Below are 18,704 nucleotides of genomic sequence, written 5' to 3' on the forward strand. Positions count from 1 at the left end.
TCATTGTGTTTCATTGAAAGGTGTCTAGAGCTTATATTAGGACGCTCGCGCCTGGCAAACACCCATTATCACTGTTAGCAGTGTGGAGGAAGAACTCGCGACGATGGCTGACGACGCTTAAGTTGAGAGCAAACGAGCACGGCGAGGACTGTCTCCACTCACGGACAAACCCCGGCCCCGAAGTCCGTCTCCGTGGGAGTTGTGGTGGTGGTGGTGGTGGGATGTGTGGAAGTTGGGGATGTGGTGGTGGTGGGGAGGAGGAGTAGTGAGGGCGCTTATCGTACTCGGACGGGGACAACGGTTCCGAATCGTCCGATCAGGGGGAACTAATCCTATTTAGCGCGTCAATGACACAGCAACTCGAGCCGTCACGGTGATAGCCGCCATGCTGAATCTGGCACTGTGGGACAAGTGGCGACTGAAGAGTTCCATTCAAGGGACACAATCCAGCTGGGATCGGGGCCTGGTTGCGATCAGGGGGCGAGCAGGTTGGGCGGCACTTGGCGGGTGTTTGCACAGTCAACACTACACGCACAGCCGCCATTAGTCCTGACAGCGATACTAGAACATTCCTTTCTGCCGCGGAGCCACGGTGGCTGAGTGGGTAACGCCGTGGTCTCCTGGTGGCTCCAGTTCGAGAAGTTGACATTGGCTTGTGGGAGGGGAGGAGGGGTACGCTTGCGGTATTCTGCGGGGGGTGGAACGGAATTCTGGGATTTCGCTGGTTTCGAACCCAATAGCCTCCAGTTTCTGCGAAGGTGCCAGAATATAACAGATGAGATGGTCCTTTCACAATGCTGACATCCTATTGTCGCCCTCTCTTTTTTTCACTGTCACTCTGACTCACATACAAACACACCCACCCAAGTACTCACACAGGCATTTTCATTAACAAAAGAAATTCGACGGTTGACCTTTTTTTGTTTTTCGTGTCTTTTGTGTCTTTCGTGTCTTTCTTTCTTTCGTTCTTTCCTCCTTTCTTTCTTCCTTTCTTTCTTTCTTTCTTTCTGTCTGTCTGTCTGTCTTTCTTTCTTTCTTTCTTTCTTTCTGTCTGTCTGTCTTTCTTTCTTTCCTTCTTTTCTTTCTTTCTTTCTTTCTTTCTTTCTTTCTTTCTTTCTTTCTTATAATGCAGATCTTCGTGTTCTCAGAATCTGCTGTGCCCCCGATGCTCACAGCACCATGTCACTTGTCCCAATGAGGTTCAGAAAGCGGTAACTTGAAAGGACTCCAGGCTATTCCTAGGGCTCCGTGTTAATCACCACCGTCTTATTCCCTTAATCCGCTGTGATGCAGGACGGGATTGTGTGGCCCTCGTTTACACCATTGATCTTTCCACATGTGCAGACAGACGGGAGCCGACGAGAGACGTGGAAAATCCTTGCAGGTGAGCCGCCATTGTCTGACAGACTAGGAACAAATAAATGCTTCTTGATAAAAATTATTTTGAGGGAGGGTGGATGTAAAGAGATACGCCACAAATCGACCTTTGCTGATCGATGTTTAAGGGAGATATTTCATGATTTGTGAGCATGCTCCTGTCTGCAATTTGTAGACAGTGACAAGTCACAAACACCGATACGTGTCACAACAACAAATATCACAGAGAGGAAATAATGTCACAGACAAGCAGTAAAGCCTGGAATTTAAGCCTCAGGAGTTAAAAACTAGAATCACATGCGAGTAGGGGATGAGGGACGGGTGGGTCTGGTCTACCCAGACACGAGGCTGTGAAAGTGGCCCGGTCTTGATCAGTGGATTTGTTTCATTCTTTACCTTTTTTTCTTTCTTTTTTTTTTAAATAAACTAAATAAATGGGAATTAGAAATCCTCAGCTAACTGTGGGTAGCAGGCCTGAATCCTACATTAACTGTTCTTGGCTGACATTTTCATTAGAGATGCAGACAAAAGGGAAAGAGAGAAGAAAGCTGGTATTATTCAGCTATTCGTGCATTGTTTTCTGTTTATGAGAAAGCATTATTATTTTAAAAAAGGCCAAGAGGCCAGTGAAACTTGAGACAAACAATATCATTCAATCCCACCCGCTCATTTGCCTGTCTTTGGGTTGAGAGCGAAAAATCACGAATTTCGCGTGCACGGTACACTAGGGAAACTGCTCCGATCTCCTTTCCCACAATGATGAGAGATGAAAGAACGTTGTTATTTTTGGTATTTCGATGAAGGAAATCATAATAGTGACAGATGGATGTGTGGTTTTTGTATGCGCCACCTAGAGGACACGGTGAATGGAGAATGACCGCAGCCTTGGCATGCGAGCTCAGTCGGGGTTTAGGGTTGTGGAGGAGCACAAAGCATTTGCTGATATCGGGAAAAAAAGTTGTAGGCTGGGGGGAAAATAATGTAAAGATAAAAAGAAATAAAAATGTGCAATTTGTAAATACCAGGGTCTGTGGCTTCAGCTCATTCAGCCAGCTATCGACATTTGCTTTACGCCTGAGTTGCTGCGACAAGCCGGTGATTTACAGTTTTACCTTTCTTTTGTTTGTTTGTGACTACAGCTTAAGGGACAGTCTGGTTGATGTTTATGTTAATGTTTATGTGAGCTTGCTTGGATGAAGAATGTTTACCCATGTATGAATATGTGTGTGTGTGTGTTTTCTCTCTCCTTCTTGCGTGCAATTTGTGAGTATGTGTGTATAGATGAGTATATATCTAGATGGGTGCCAGGGTGGGTCGGTGGGTGTAGTCTGTCATTGAGTCCCTACATTTTTCTTCCCATCTGCTGTAAATCAAATATTGTGCTTATCAGCATATATCTGTGACAGTTTATACCCGGGGTGCACCGCCACATGCACAGCATGATGACTTTCATAATGACGTTCGACATCTTAATGGGGTGGGAATAAAAAGAGTATGAGAATGAGCAAGAGAGCCAGGTTTGAACCAGCTACTAAAACTAGGTGCAGACGTGCCGTCCTTACCTGCCTTGATGTTTAACAGCTGTCTCCTTCAAACGATTAACATTATTTTTTTCACAAACAAGTCAGGTCATTCAACCTGGCTCCTTGCTCCCGGACGTGACCCTGGATGTTTTGTTTATATTTTTGCTGAGATATTTCTAAACAGATAATGTTGTTTTCTCCGGGTATATAATTCCCTACTATCCTATCTGGACATCATCTTAAAAACATACATGCAATAAAACTTACAACAAGTGGTACAAAACATAGCAACTGATCTCTCTAGGCAACGTGAGAATAGGTGCAGCTCATTCTTCATGAAATAGGAGACGTGTAGACAAATTTATTTTTGCCAACTTTGGGGATTGGAATCAGAATCAGAATCACTTTATTGAGTCGGCCACCAGAACGTGTCAAGGAGACAGTAAACATGTGTTAACTTTTAAAAAATCTTTTTAAGCGACTGAGAGCGACTTTGGGAGATATCACCATGTATTTTGTCAGAAAATTATTCCTTTGAGTTGAGCTACGAGGACAAATGAAGAAGATCTGTACAGCCTCTTTATGGGTGACTATTTCTTTATGGAACTGGGTGATGAAATGTCGATGAAAGTTTTCGAGTAGTTTTTTTCTTTGTTTTGTTTTATTATTTTTAGTTCGTGTGCTTTCTTCGTATATGTACTGTGAGTGAAAAACTTTTTTTAAACCTTCTCAATGGACTGTTTACATTATCTTATTCGTGTATGATATATTACTTTGTGTATATCCATGCTGTATACTATTGTATAAATCTATATGTACAAATATACGTATTTGTGTATAATCTATTCATGAAAGAAAAAACTTGTAAATAAAATTTCATTGCAATAACAAATGTGAACCCGGTCCAAAAATAAAATAAAATAAAATAAAATAAATAAAAAAAGGAGGAAAGAAAGACCTACTGTTAAAAGATGGGGTTAGTATTAAAAAAAAGATGATGTAGGTTGGTATGTTGACACGCATCTAGATACGCCTGTAGATACGCATGCAGTTGGATGGCCGGCAGTCGTCAAACGGCGTTATCGCCACACTGTGACATCTGTGACAACCATGCAGGGACACGACCTGCCGAGGTCAGACCTAGAAACAAAGAAGGTGGGAGAAAAAGCTGTGATTTTCAAGGCAGGTGTGTATCATGTTACTCTTGCTGACGGCGCAGACCTGACTTCACCATTGTAGTCTCCCCTCAAAAACACCACTGTGACGTCATTGGTGTGCCCGTGACGTCGGCGTACTTAATTATGTATGCAGGTGTCCACGCGGACCGTGCTCTGGAGACCTGGGGAACGTGACGTGAGCGGACTCAGAGGATTCGGACGAGACTTTTTTTCCATCGGCGTGTCCAGTGTGGGGACATGCGTGGAAACGAAGAGAGTAGTTCCCCTTGAAAGCCTCTCTTTCATCTGCCCCGCTGACGCAGTTACTAACATCTATGGCCACCTGTATGTTGTTGAACTACTCCGCCTCCCCTATCGTTGGTCCATCCTGCTGCAGTCTGCTCTCTGTGATCAACATTTGACTTCCAGCCTTTAACCTTTAACCTTGCATCGTAAAAACTACAAAACATTTGGTAATCATTAGCACTATGTATTTGTTTATGTGTGCGTGTGTGTGTGTGTGCGCCGTGATCACGTGTGTGAATACTTTGTCCCTGCCACTCCAAAAAAGAATTGAGAAGGCAGAGAATAAAGAACAAAGACGGAGGACACAACTTTTGACGAACAGAGAGTTCAGGGACTGACCTGGTCCCTGATAAATAAATGTAGGTTTGTGGGCAAAGCATAAAAATGTTCCTGATGAGAAGGAAGGCACAGAAAGGAAAAAAGAATGACATAAAAGCCCGGCATGACAATGTTAACGGACAAACTCTGAGAAGAGGTGGTTGAGCAATGTTGTTGTCTCTTGTGCTTTGTTGTCGTCTTTTGAGCAATGTTGCTTTCTCTTGGGCAACGTTGTTTTAAAGAAAAATAGCATCTTCCTAGTAACAACTGTAGCCTTCCCTAACATTTGTCTCACTTAGAAATAATGTGGTATGGGGTCGTGCTGTCCATCGTCACAATGTGTGACAAACACGTCCTCCATGTGAAAGGAACTGGCCCTGGGTGAGCGATTCCCTCGTGAGAGAGAGAGAGCAACTTATACCCAGGCTGAAAATATTACTTTGAAAACATTAATGGTAGTGTCACAAAAGATTTTCAAACCTAAGAAAACCTAACAAACCACGTTGTACTACTTGTTCTTTCAACGAACATGCTATTGGGGATATTTTTCACTGCAACAATGTTCAGCCCTTGCACGAAGATTTAAAGAAGCATGCACTTCATATGGTTGTTTAAAATTTGCTCCGCACTTTGTTCTCTTTGGTACAGATGATGGCATAATAAAATAAGTAAATTCTTGTGTTTTCTTGTACTTAGGAATTTCCGTATATATATTAAAGGGTGTTTAAATTTGAAGTGTTAATTTTTGGTTAAAGAATTTTAAAAATGTTGGCTAGAAAACTACTTTCACTCTACACATTGTATATTAATATCACTGTATTTGCGTGAAAACAGTTTAAATCTAAAAAAATAAAACATAAAAATATTTACCCTTAGTCCTTTACCTTGCATTTTCTTTAATAATATGTTATACTGCTAGATTGTTTTACCGTCAGTTGATAACCACATATTAACATACTGCTGTATATCATAGAGCAGACCTGGGCAAAGGCCGGCCCGCGGGCCGGATCCGGCCCGCCTCCTGTCTCTGACCGGCCCGCTGGCCCGCCGCCAGTATATATACTATATATATATACAGTATTGGGTAAAACTGAGTTAACTCTATTAGTCCGGCCCTCTAAAACCATCCCAATTTCTCATGCGGCCCCTTGGGAAAATTAATTGCCCACCCCTGTCATAGAGCATGGTATTTTATATAGTAACATCGTTTTGTATTACATAACACACTATTTACATCATCATTATCGTCATTTCTCTAGTTTTCTCTATGCCATTCCATTACAGAAAGAAGCACGCTCACACACGCACACAGAGAAAAGGAAATGCAACTCCGGGTAGAAGGAACAGTACATTACTGTAAACTCATTGTATTCTTCTATCCAAACCCCTGAAAGATCAGATTGTAGTACTTGAGGCTGTGCAAGACAGACACATTTGCTTCACATAGTCCTTCAGGGTGTGTAGGTCGGGGTGGATTAGGGTAAAGAGAGATAAGTTGGGGTGTCGGGGAGGAGCCGAGAAAGTCGCCAGGTGCAGGGCAGGATCAAGGTGTGAAAAGTGTCCTTACGCGCATCAGTCGCACCTAGCAGTCAGGTCCACCCGTGACGACACGGAACACAGCCGACCATTTATCACCAGAGGGGTTGACAAACGGCGCCCACGACGGTTACAGAGAGACTCATTACGGCCCCGCCGCGAACTGTACAACAAGCGTATTACATTTCCTCTCCGCTTCAATACCACTCCAGCCCCCACCTTCTCTCTCTCTGGAAGGTTCTTTACTCCACGCAGGAGTCAGTCAACCTGCAGGGAGGGTAGGGTCGTGGGGGGGTAGACAGGCCATCGGGAACTGAGGGCATGTCGTCGCCGTCGATTAAGGGCGTCTGTGACGCTCTTGATAAAAGCGGCAGGAGGCAGGGGCGAGCACCCGCCGCCAATGGTTGTCGCTCCGCTGACTTCCGCCGCGATGAAGCAGGCAGGCGCACCAAGGGGTACGCGACCAATGCTGTAATTGTCTCCTCTCCCCGTCCCCCTGCCCCTGCGAGGACAACAAGACAGTTTACACAGTACAGTTCCCTCTCAAGATCCTATCGGAGACTGGGATCACATTGAGTATTTCGTCTTCTCTCAGTTTGCTGAGATAGCAGTTAAGTGGACTGGTCGGTGCCGAGGATGAAAACGAGTCAAAACAAATTTACTTACCTCTCTCTCTCTTCTTGAGGTGTTGTTGCGGAACTATGCTCAAAGGAGCAACAAGGAATAAACATCTTTCTCTTCTTTGCACGCGCGCGCGAACACACATACACATATGACATGACATCTTTAATGGTAATGACCCAATGATCAGATATAAGCATGTTCAACAACAATCTATAAGCAAATGTATATTTTCATATAATTTGTGACCATCAGGCATCAAAACTTTATATATGTACTTATACTTTAAGTGGAAGTAGGTTGCTCTCGTAAGACTTCAGACAAAGAATCGCCTATTCTGGGTATTAAAAAAAAAAAAACAAAAAAAAAACAAAAAAACAAACAAAACAAAACACACTCATATAGATGGTTCAGGAAGCACACGATTCTCAGTGCAAAGGCAAGAAAACTAAAAAAATGAAAGTGCGTGTTTGGGTGGAGGAGGAATTGTCGAGTTCCTCTTATAGAAGGAGCACTTCGTACAGATCAGTCAATCAACCTGGTGACGCATTGATCACGCAGCAATTTATCTCCGTTGGTGACATAAACATTTACATATATTAGAAACCATTCAATGATAAACATTAGTCACACAATGCATTCTATATATATATCAGAGAAACTAGCAAACGCAGTACAATAAACAATGGACATTTCTGAGACAAAAACACTATTAACAATTATACGTAGTTGACCAAAAATTATGTATATCAGTTAAAATAATATACATTAGAAATACAATTAATTCTATAATATGTATGTATAACAGGCAGACGATTCTTACTGAAATCTTCTGTCTGGAGAATTTTTCCGACTGCCATCGGGCCGCGATTCTGTGTCCTTGCATGCAGGACCGACAGACCGAGGCTGTTCGTTGTTTTGGCCGCGCGGCTTCTGAATGTTATTATGTGCAAATGAATGGAACTGTCTGAACCCTAAATGTATGAGTCTGTTTGGCGGATATTAATATGTTGCGGTATTTTTGTGTTTTCTTATTGAGCTGTCCTGAATTACCCACTGAGATAAATAAACTTATTTTTATCTTATCTTATCTATTAGTAACTCGACTTGTATTTATTAGGAACATGTTTTGATACTGTCACACTAAGCTGTGGAACATAATTAAAAGATATTGCAGTTGCTCGTTAGAGAACTAAGAGAAAATAAGAAAAATTTTTGAGGACAAAATACTGAGTTGCAAAGAAAAGGTTAAAAAAAAGTTCTTCGATCTAAATGCATGCGCAATTAAATGGTTAACATTTTATTTTGCTGATCTCGTCAAGTGCATCGAACACGTGTACCACAATACGTGCCACAAGATGATGGAGAATAAAACTACCCAGGGTAAATTGACCTCTGACATCGAGATAAACGGACCAACGAAATATCACACAAGGCCCATAAACAGATCCCCAAAATACAACATTATATCAAATTTTCGCGATATCAAATTTATATCAAATTTATATCAAATTTTCGAGACAGTTTTCGCGATACATGTTGTGATGCTTCAGAAGGCAGACAGCAAAACTAGAACAACATCAAAGTGATTTTTGAATCTACTGAAATTTTACAAGTTAAAATAATTTTCAATTCTCAATTCTTTAATTTTTAGTACATTCATATTTCACTGCAGGCAGTTCTGTGATGTTAGAATCATGTTGTATGGTTTTATATTAAACACGGTTCTATTTTTTTAATGACTACCTTCCTTTGTCAAAACCGGTCTCACTGGACAAACCGTTGTCAAGGAATCACTAGCGTTCAAGCCAGTTAGTACACACAGGTCATTTAAATAAATCCTTCTTGTACTGCTGTATCCCTCATCCATAATAAGTGTTTTTCTTTGAAACCCTCTAATATACATTTTGAGGACAACAATCGAGTGAAACAATCTCTCTGACACATAAACTCAAGCACATGTCCCCTCTCTCTCTCCCCTCTCACACACGCACGCACACACACATGCACGTCAACACCATGTAACTTTTCTGACGTCCAACAAAGGGAGCTAACTCCACCAAAATTTGTTTTAGCGGGGTTAGCTGTACCGCAAGGTCTCTCGGTACACTCTCGTTAATCCACAGCTGTTTGTAGTGAGGGCGAGCACTGGATGAGACCAAGGAGCTAACTTTAGCAACACGCCAACGGACACGAGAGCAAACGATGGCGTGTGGAGGAGATGTACCGGCCAGTACCTGCAGCAGTTGTGCAATGTTGACGGAAGGACTGCCACAATCGGAGTGACAGGTTGATTTTACCTGCAGTCTTCGAATGGACAGAATTCCTCGATGCTCTTTTATTTTTCTAAGGGGCAAAAAAAAAAAAAAAAAAACTTTCTACATACTGAAACAAAAACATGTATAGAGACATTTTCAATTATATTAGGAATATTGTATTTATAAATTATATAAATCACTTTAAAAAAATAATAATACGAAAGAAAATCAGTAAAACTTACATAAGTGTAAGAATACAAAATATATCAAAACATTTTTGAAGGGTATGGTATGTATGATATGAAATGTGGTAGTATTTGTTGGCAAATTGATTACTTATTTATTTTGCTAGATATTAGACTCGGCAATGCTGAAGAATGAATAAAAAGAAAAAAAAAACTACACACACAGAGGAAGAACAGACAGACTGAGGACGGAAGGAAGAAAGGAAGGAAACAAGCAAGCAATCAAGCAGCCCACCGAACAGCGTTGACCCAGCTGTGGTTGCCAGGCTGTTATCACGCGGCCAGCATGAAGCACACGGGCGGACGGCCAGCCAGCGAAGGTTAACATTGATCAGTAATGAATCCCGAGCCTCACATCCTTATCGCCAGCATCCATCACATCGTTGGCGTGACAGGCTCAGTGGTGTGACAGTGCCGGGGCCCAGGCTCAGTGGTGTGACAGTACCGGGGCCCAGGCTCAGTGGTGTGACAGTGTCGGGGCCCAGGCCCAGGCTCAGTGGTGTGACAGTGCCGGGGCCCAGGCTCAGTGGTGTGACAGTGCCGGGGCCCAGGCCCAGGCTCAGTGGTGTGACAGTGCCGGGGCCCAGGCTCAGTGGTGTGACAGTGCCGGGGCCCAGGCTCAGTGGTGTGACAGTGCTGGGGCCCAGGTCCAGGTTCAGTGGCATGACAGTGCCGGGGCCCAGGCTCAGTGTCTGGCAGTGTCCGGCCGCTGGCTTTTTTTGTTTTTTTTTTTCGTCCTAGTGAAGAGAGCAACTTTGTTCAACCACACCTTTGAAAAAATCAACAACTTCTTTCCCAATAGTATACTTTGCACAAAACTATTGCTTTATCAACATATTTAACATATGATCACATTCTTAAAATCTTGTTATACAAATCATCTCCTCCCCCATATTTGTTTTTTTAATCTGTGACATTTCTGACTATGGCAAACCCCCGACGGGGAATAATCCACCCAGCATCAACCAGATAGGACGCTTAAGAAAATAAATGATCAGCTGCAGGGCCAAGGCTCGAGTGATCATGGCCTGACCCTGCTGGTCTGCTTGTTGTTTTCTCCACGGGCGAGTGCTCATGCACAGGCGCTCATGCACGTGTCGCAGCAGGTGTCGCGAGGAAGGGAGGTAGCCCCTCCTCCACCATTTTTATGATGTTATGAAAGTCTGTGTCCAGCTTGACGACTCACTGGGATCGTCCGAACAAAAATGTGGCGAACCTACCACAAGAGGGAAGGGAGAAGTCTCTGGATTGTAAAAACACATTGTTGAGAGGGTTTTTGTAAAAATAGTTTGTGTAAACGTGTCACGTGTTTTATTTGTGCATGCCTGCCGTCAATGTTCCGCGAGGCACTAGCAGAACGTTGATATCTGGGCGAGGGCTACACACCCAAAGATGGCGAGTTTGTGACTTTAGGGCTTTCTTCGCCCTGAGCTAGGTTGTGACGTCACGACCGCGTGACCTTTGCACACCAATCGTCATCAGAACCGACCTTTGGCCTTGCACAGCTTTTTGGTCGGTTTTGCATGCAGCACCAAGTATCAGTATTCAACATATGGGCGAGGAGAAGAAGGGGGGGGGGAAATTGTGTTTTTACGCCGTGCCAGCAACTGAGGCTATATTACGGCAAGCAGCCAGCCCTGTAAACAGATGTCACGTGCAGAGAAAGAACAGCGTGCCCGAGACGAGAAATGAACTCTGGGCAGCCAACGGGCGAGGAGAAGAGACTAACAACACTGACAACTAAGTACATGCTTTAAAAAAAAAAAAAAGGTTTCTCAAACTATTGCTCATCAATAAAAGGAAAATATAATTTTTCAATTAAAATAATTTGCCAGCCGATAATAATGACAACTCCACTGAAAAAGAAACAAGTTAAATAATAACAAGTAATAAATTTTTTTTTTAAATCAGCAAACAAATCTCAAACAAAAGCGAAGATAAAAGATGACTACCAAGTACAGCTTTCTACAGAGAAGTAAATATACTTACTGATCATAAATGTAATGATCATATAATGTAAATCTAAGAGAAATGACAGACCTCCAACTGCTCACCTTTCCTCTATAACAGTGTCAATCAATAAATAAATTGCGAATGCCTATGACGTTATAAAAGGAGATAACAGTGTGAATACACGATGAAAACCTTCCCCAAGCTGTGCGCATGCGCAAACTGACCCTGGGAGCGTCAACCACAGCGTCTCGCGCAGAGGACCAGCGATGCTGCAGATGTCATCTCTGTGATCTCATGCCTGTCACAAGGCAGATCTGGTCCCTTCCTTTATGTCCTCCTTCGCTGGCATTAACCAGTTAGCACTGCCAGAAGTCGCCTGAAGTACCCTCCTCCTCCTCCTGCTGCTGGAGCCGTGCATGTGCGCGTGTCTGCGTGCGTGCAAGCGCTCGTCTGTGTGCGTGCAAGCGCTCGTATATGTCCGTGCGTATATTTAACTTATCATGCTTGTGTGCGTCAGTGTTTGTGCCTGTCCATGCGATTGCATTAATGATTGCTTTTCACCATATTTTTTCTTCCCACGCAACAAACAGAACAATCGAAAACTTTAGACAATACACAATACACTGTACATCAATATTGTTTCACATACTGAACTTGTAGTACAAGACTCTACGCATGTTATCTTCCTTCTCTCGCTCACGTGCTTGGCTGGTCGCGGCCATTTCCGACAAAATGAAAAAGCTATCGCGACGACAGGAGACGGTTGGGACATTTTCATAGCTGACGTTGGTTCCGCTGTGGTTGCTATTGATGATGCGATAGTGGAAGTGGCGAAACAGGGGGGAATAATCCAGCACCCATAACGGCCAAAAGAAGCAAAAGAAGATTTAACAAGCATGGAAACCTTTGAAAGACAAGATGGGACGATCGCCGTTTCGTTCAAATGGGCCGCAATTGAGATAAGCCACGGAGATGACCTCCCCTCAAAGCCCGTTGACCAGTGAACGCCCATGGCGGGCGCGTCGTGGTCGTGGCGGTAATGTGGGTCTGACCCGCTGCTGATGAGGGTCCTGTTATTACGCTCGCCTTTCTCGTCTTGGCTGCCCAAACCTTTCTGGCAATGGTAAACCATGGGTCCTTCAATCCCATCCTGCAACAGGAAATCGCATTCACCCTTCGCAGCAGAAGCGGAAAGTCCGCCTGGCCCTGCACTTCAACCCTGAGAGGTCGCGACCTCCATCCTCCCATGCATGGACGGGCGCGTTTCTTACTCATCCGGACCATTGTGTACTCTTCTTATAACCGTGTCTCAAGAATGACGTTGAACATCCGTTTTTAGGAACGATAACTCTAACGTTCAGCAACTTTAACCTCGACTTCTTTCCCTTTGCTTCCTTTGCACCTGGGGTTCTTTGCTCCCAATTAATATTTATTTGTGTATTTTTGTCTTTATTTTTCCCCAGAATATTACCGTTTGATGGAGAAAGACTCCTGGATGTAATTGACTTTTTATTTCTAGGTTTCTGATATTTGTTCATTCAGAAACCGCTAGTGAATGATGGATGATGTTAAGTGGTGGCGTAGAAGACTTCGTAGACGTTGACGAAAGTAGCGATGGCACAGCGACACACACACGAACGCACGCACGCACGTACTCAAGGAGGTTGAGGGGATGAGCAGTGGTGCCAACAGAATACCGTGCCACGAGTGAACGGCTTGTGAAGATGGAGGGGGCGGTGATGTTTTGGGAAGGGTAATTACGAGCCACTCCATATCACCTTCCGCATCACAGGAGCCTTCATCAGGCGCTCGCGCCCGCATGGCCTGTCCCTTGTCCGCGCTATCAACTCCACTCGGGCAACGCGCCTGCTTGCTGCTGCTGCTGCTGCTGCTGCTGCTGCTGTCCCCACCGACCACCAGCCACGGGGGCCTAGCTGCTGGAGTCAGCGGGATGAAGCTGCTGCGGCGGGCGACAGCCACGACAACTCAGCGGACTTCGGCAACTCAGGTGTGTGCGCTGATTGTGTCCCAACAATGCTGTCTGTCAGATGCTAGTCTTGTCTGCTCCCACGTGCGTCTGCCTGTCTGTCTGCCTGTCTGTCTGCCTCTCTCCCTGCAAAACAACGTCTGTCTGTCGATCTGTCTCGATCTCTGTGTCATCTGCATCTATCTGTATTTATCTCAACGTGTGTTTATGTCTGTCTGTCTGTTAGCCTGTCCTTCAGTCATCTGCTTATCTTCTTCTTTCTTCTCCTCCCCCACAAACACACAAAGGTACAGAAACAAATTGACAAGTTAGCAATATTTATGTTTTGCTTTTGAAAAATTTCAGTATTCTGTGAATGCCAGTAAGTAGTTGAATTTATTACTTATTTTAAAGGTTAACCAGCGTGCAAAATTATGTGATAATATTTAATAATTAATAAATCATAATCTCTCCAAAATTTGACGAGCAACTCAAAGTTGTTTACGAGGTATCAACCTTTGAAAAGTGCAGTTCTTGTTTGAATTTTGCAAGGAGGTCAAGGCCTTGTTTCTCGCGAAGGTCGACTGGGCAACACTTCATTTACATATACTTATTCATTGACATCACAAGTTACACTTTACATCAATCCGGTGTGCATAAAAAAAAAAAGACTTCATAATTCACTACACATATTTATGACAGGCTGTCTATATTCTTTTGCCAGAGACTTTGAGTTTAATTTCTTGCTTGACAAGTCGTATGGAGACTTTGTTATTTTATTACTTATATTCTATAGTAAGCTACTAATTATTGAGTCTTCAGTTTTTCGGCGAGTTTTCATTTAGTGTGATGTGAAGAGAAAATGCTTTTGTTTGCTCTGAGATAAATTATCACTAACAAAAGCGTGAGATACAATTATACTTATATATGTACGGGTGTGAGTGTGGTGGTGGTGGTGGTGGTAGTGGTGGTGGCTTGGTGTGATGGTGGATGGATTGGTAGGATGGTGGGAAGGCGGTAGTGAGAGAGATTATCAAGCTTACTTGACCAGTTCCTGAATGCAGACAGTGGTAATGGAGGGTAGAATGAAAAGCCCATCGTCCTGTAGAAAGAACTGTAAAATCTATCGAATGCACGACCTCTCATAACAGACTTCAGGTAATTTTTGTCCTTACTTTTAGCTGTGTGTGTATATATATATCTGTTGAATATGCACACACATACAAACAGACAGACACGCACGTCCACAAACACAAGCATCACTCACATTTCCATGTACAGGGGGTTGTAGGAGGTGAAGACATGCGTGCATGCGGCCGTGCACTGATCCTTGTGTTGTGCAGTGTGTGTGCGTGCGGCTGTTTCCAGGGGCGACTCGTGCAGTCAAGCAAGAATGCTGGAGACGAACACAATAAAAAGTTGATTTAAAAAAAAAAAAAAACGCTCAGAAAAATCTTGCAACCCGCGCTTACAAAGAGACTAGTAACACTCGTGTTAAACTTTGACATGGGGTGCAGACTGTATCCCCTGTGCAACCCCTTTCCTGGCCCCTACATCTTCCCCCGCACCACCACATCTCTCTCTTTATTCCCCCTCCTTGTAGTTTCCACACCCTTCCCGCATCATCACCCCTCACCACCAACCCACGCCTGGTCCTCGATCCGCTTTGGCGAGGACCTTGACACAAATTCACTCATGCATATTTTTTTTTAATCACAAAATAAACAAAAGTTAAACATCTTTCGCTCGTCGCATGCAAAAATCTGCAGCTCCTTTTGTCTGCGCATGTCCAAAAACCTTTTTTTAATGTGCGGATTTCCAAGACCGGTGTCACAGGTCATCGTTTTACGGTAAACTTCCGTTGCCACGTGTTTTACGCTAGGTATCTCCGACAGAGGGCGCTGGTCTTATGGCCGCCATTGCTTTTCTCACGGGACGGTTGGACGTAAAGACAGAATTAAAGCTTTTCGTCCACTTTTTTCGGTTGTGGTGGTGGTTGAGGTAGTGGAGGAGGGGAGTAGGTGGTAGCTATGGTGGTGGTGGTGTGTTAACCACCGTCAGAAAGATTATCGCAATGCTTGTCTATTCTGATGTCTTCTCGTCGTCGCTGGGACAAACCTATTCACTTCAATCTGCAGATCTTGGATGCTTTCTCTTTATCTAATAAATTTAGCCTTCGTTATTGTGATTTTAAATCTCATCTTTATTTTGGTTGGTGTTAGAAATTCCATATTATTTTAAGTAATTTTGTCAACACGTTGGGGGCTGCTTCTGTATATTAATTTCCTAGCCCCTGTAGAGGACTGTGGAGTCTTTAGGGTCATAAAATATATTCAAGTGCCTTCATAACAAAATGGAAGACGAGGGTTTGACATTCGCTTTCTGTGTTTGTCTGTCCAGTTATCCCTTCTTTCTCGGTCTCTCACAATTAAACTTGATTTCTGCCTGCCTGCCTGCCTGCCTGTCTGCCTGTCTGTCTGTCTGTCTGTCTGTCTGTCTGTCTGTCTGTCTGTCTGTCTGTCTGAAGGGCACAGACAACAGTGATAGTTATACAACAAGGAGAATGGAGGCAATCTCGAGGGAATGGTCCATCAGTTCCTCAACCCTATACACGGTCATTAAAACCGACTTAAATGAATGGCGGGACGTGCACGAGAACTAAGATGTGCATCACCCACTGACCAGCAGCTTCCCCGGTTGTCTTTCTAAACCACAACCAAACTTCAACTAAGTCCGTTTGTGGATTGTGGCGACATCTGGAGGCGCGGATGCCTTATCTTCAGTCCCCATCACCACCGTGCCCAAGCTTGACGTCATCTGTTTGACGTTGGTCGAACTAATTGCTTAATTACCAATCAAAGCAAGGCCATCCTCCATCGCTTCTTATTTGCTATCTGAAGTGACCTTCATTAATCACCATTCCACAAGCATTCCACTGGCCCCTAGGGTCTTCTCTGTCAGATATCGAGATGACCGAATGGTGAAAAGGTGGGGCTGGAGCAATGGGAGGGGGGGGGGAAGAAGAAGGGTTGAAGAGTGGATGGGGAAAGGCAATCCACTGGAGAACAAGAAAAAGAAAAGACAGATAGGAGGAAATAGACCGGCAGACAGAAAGAACGACACACATGACTAGAGATGTAAAGAGAACAGGAGGAAACACACACATGCCACATACCATACTCACAGAGCCTTATACCGGGGTATACTTTTTTTTTGTTGTATTAGTAATTTTGTGTAAAACAAAAGTATGTCCTGTTTACTATGCTCCAATCTCCAGTAGGTACTGCACCCGATATAATATCCAGTTTTATTATTACTTGAATTTATTAACGATACTTGAGCTCCTTGTGATCGTTCCTTTAAAAGATATTCTTCCGGTTCAATGTTCATACTCCAGTATTTAGAATTTGTCTTTATGGACAATCTTTAAAATAATTTTTTTCCTGGCAAGTATAATTTATTTATTGTTTTTACTCCATAATGGAAGGGCCTTGCCGAAATACTTCCTGCTGCAGGACCTCTTTCTTTGTGACACGAACATGTCATCGGCCAGTCGCTTGGACACAAAGTAAATCTTTATTTCATGATTTAGGCCGGCATTGTGGGGAAAAGCCCACGTCTATATGATATTGAGTTCTGCAGTATGGAAAAAGAGACAATGGCAGAATGTTGTAATTGGCAATCAAACGCATGCCAAAAATCTGAGGCGGGCAAATTGTTATCTCTGTTGAACACTGGATGGTAAAAGCTTGGTAGACAGGGTTGGACGATTTCCATCTCGAAGACCGCTCTCGTCCCTAAGTCTGAGGTTAAAGGTCAAGCTCTGACGTGCTAATAGCGTTGACTACCCAACCCAGAAGCTGATTGGTTGTCTAAGAATTAGATGGGATGTTCAAGAAGCTGGTTGATCATCCAAAATGCAGAAGACCTGTTTCTGACTGAAAATGAGTCGTCGGCACTCCTAACAAGCAGTGTTAAGCAAAAGCTTCATTTTGTTTCAGAAAATATTATTTAAACATGATGGTCAAAGTGATTAAATATATGAAAGGGTCCTGAGATGAAGTCTGCTTTATATAAATCTTTTAGTTAGTTGCTCAGAGGTAGATAATGTAGGTCAGGGTCTCTCTCTCCCACCCACACACATATTTTTCCAAGCGTTCAAGCCTCTGGAACCTTCTATGCTCTGACAGAGGAAGAAGACGAGTAAGATGCTCCAGTTTTTCTTTCTTTCTGACTTCAGCAACAATAGCATCCTGCCTGCTTGCAGTGGCACTGGAAGAGTATTTGGCACGCAACATTGTAGCACCTACATGGCTCCCCAGGCTCTCCTGCCTTTCGGCAGCCGCGTGATCTCTCGAACTTCATTTCCATATCTGGCTCCCTCAAGAACGGTCACTGTCTTCAAGAACAGGGACGCAATCTTGCGTGATTCCGGGGAATAATTTCAAATTTTAACAAGGGATTTTGGAAGGCGGCTCGTATGCCCACATTTAAGAAAGGGAAAATTAACCAACAGAAGACTAATTACCTTCTCAGACACTGTTCGGGACAAGAAGCCATAATATTTGTTTCTATAGTAACGTGTTTGTTCCAGCTACATTACCATCATATTTCTTTGTTCTTAAGTTTTGGGCGAAGCTTCTTCATGTAATTAGTCTTTTTTGTTAAATGCCACTTATAATGTCTGGTTGCCTTTTGGAACACAAATGCTAGATTTTAAGTACAGGCAGTAAAATTTCAAATGTTTTCTACGTTTTCTTGGGCGTATGTATGTCTTCGTCACGATCTTCGAATAGGTGTGTGCAACCTTTTACAGTTTACCTGGTTGTGAGACAGCTTACTTGCTCTTTTAATTGTAAATTTACTGCATAATGCAGTATTATTCTATATGCTAGGAGTATTATTGTTATTACCGGGCGACCGCAGACAGGATCCGGTTGTCATTCTGCCGAAGGAGATGAGGGAAAGTAGTACAACTGTCTGAACACTGAAAATGAAATGAGTGTCTTCTGTGTGTGTAGCTGTGCTGTGCACCTGTGAGTGTAAATATATGTGTGCTACTGTGTACTTGTTTACGTACATGTGTGTTATTATGTTGTGTACAGGTGTATATATGTATATAAGTATGCATATGCTTTTCTTTTTCTTTTTGCTTGCCTGAGTATTTGTATCTACATGTCTGTCCGTCTGGTCTCATCTGCTCATCTGATCTTTATGTGTCTGTCGGTATGCTTGTCTATCTAATCTGTTTGAGGGTGAGCCCACGTGTTCTGCTATTCATGCATCAGGTTCTTTTTATTTTTTAAGTAGAGATAGTCGTGGAATAGCATGGTCACACCTTCTACCGCACTTGTTTACTCGGACAACCGTACGTCCTGACCGTTCTAGGGACGTTTAGCTTATATTGTTTGAACATCAGTACTTATTGTCTTCACATGCTGACA

This window comes from Pomacea canaliculata, linkage group LG6 (assembly GCF_003073045.1).
Source record: "Pomacea canaliculata isolate SZHN2017 linkage group LG6, ASM307304v1, whole genome shotgun sequence".
Lineage (NCBI taxonomy): Eukaryota > Metazoa > Mollusca > Gastropoda > Architaenioglossa > Ampullariidae > Pomacea > Pomacea canaliculata.